This window comes from Micropterus dolomieu, linkage group LG04 (assembly GCF_021292245.1).
Source record: "Micropterus dolomieu isolate WLL.071019.BEF.003 ecotype Adirondacks linkage group LG04, ASM2129224v1, whole genome shotgun sequence".
Taxonomy (NCBI): Eukaryota; Metazoa; Chordata; class Actinopteri; order Centrarchiformes; family Centrarchidae; genus Micropterus; species Micropterus dolomieu.
Genome location: NC_060153.1, coordinates 13,155,334 through 13,157,178, shown reverse-complemented (window position 1 = coordinate 13,157,178; position 1,845 = coordinate 13,155,334).

The window sequence follows — 1,845 nt, the reverse complement described above, 5'->3', positions numbered from 1 at the left end:
GTGTGTGTGTGTGGGCGGGTGTGTGGCTTGAAATGTATTTGATTTGAGAGTGTGATAGTCTCTTGTATGTGTGTTTGCAGCTGCTTAAAGCTGCTTAAAGACAATGGCTGTCTGTCTGACTGCTGTGGTCCTGTGATGTTGTGCTGGTGTGATCAACGCAACGACTGTATTTCTTAAGGAAGATCTAAGAGGTCATATTATTATTTTAGGCTTTTTCCCTCTCCTTAATTGAGTTATTTATATATCTTTTATGTGCATGTAATAGATTTGTGTAAAAGCCCAAAGTCCAGCCCAAAGGGAGTTCCCATCTCCCACAGAAAACACTGCTCTGAACTACCTTAAAACAAGGTAATAATAATAATAATCAAAAAACCTTGAATTATATTTTATGGAAATTATTTTTGTTTTTTGTTTTTTTCCCTAAAAAAAACAGTGGAGTTATGTAAACATAATGGCATTTAAAGGGTTAAAATCCCAAAAACGTAATTCATGTTTGATATGTATATTTCAGGCTGAAGTAGCTTTGAAAGATTGAGTCATTTAAAGTGGAAAAAAATATTAATTTATATTATATTTTTACAGCAGTTTTTGGGAAGGAGCCATTTTTATCACTAGGGACAAATGCGTGAGTTTTTTTTAAGGAACTCTTAAGGTTTAATATAAGCAGTATTATGTAGACAGTAGGTCACATTCAGATGTTGTTTCAGGGAGCTCAAAGACATGGATACTCACATACCACCTCATAATAGAATAGGCTTTTTGAGAGAACATTTGAACGTCCTTTGGTGAATTGGCCTCATTTCAAATACTTTATTTTGCTATAAACAGTCTACTTACTTTAAGTTTTATTCACTTTTGTCACTGGTAATGTGGCTTGTAAACACTTTATTACAAATGCATTTATAAAAAGAACTATATGTGATATATATGTGCATGAAAATAATACATATTAAAATACATCATTTGACATTATCTTTCTGCACAAAAGCAATGCCACAATTACAAGGTGTGGCTTACCATATATCATGACATATGGTGAGCTTGCTCGGTCACTTTCTCCTTTTCTCTTTCTCGCTTCCTTCTTGTTCGATCTTTTCGCAGCCTCTGCCATGATATTCATACTGAGAATACCGAGCTAGCTTCTTCCAAAGAACTTACAATGTTCATTGAATACTTTTTGTTCCTTCTTATCGCTTGCTTGCTGAAGAGTTTTGCTGAAGTCCAGCCCAGAAAGGCAATGACACCCTATTAAAAGTCAGTGTACCATCAAAATGATTTTGAAGCTGTTATTTTAAGATAAAAAAACACTACGTAATGTAATCACTGGTAATGTGGCTTGTAAACACTTTATTACAAATGCATTTATAAAAAGAACTATATGTGATATATATGTGTATGAAAATAATACATATTAAAATACATCTTTTGACATTATCTTTCTGCACAAAAGCAATGCCACAATTACAAGGTGTGGCTTACCATATATCATGATATATGGTGAGCTTGCTCAGTCACACGTTCGTTTTCTGTTTCTCTCTTCCTCCAATATCTTGTTATAGCTCTTTACAGCCTCTGCCATGATATTCATACTGAGAATACCGAGCTAACTTCTTCCAAAGAAATTACATTGTACATTGTATCAATTGTTTTCAATTCTACATAGTGCCATAGAAAGCTCCCAGGCGCAGCGAGGCAATGACACCCTTTTCTAAGTCAGTGTACCATTGAAATAATTTTGAAGCTGTTAAAAAAACACTACTTAATGTTGCTTTAACTCAGTCTGTGCTTGTACTGGCTGATTATCCAGCATCTCTACTACTGGCAAACTTAAGCATTGCCGAGATT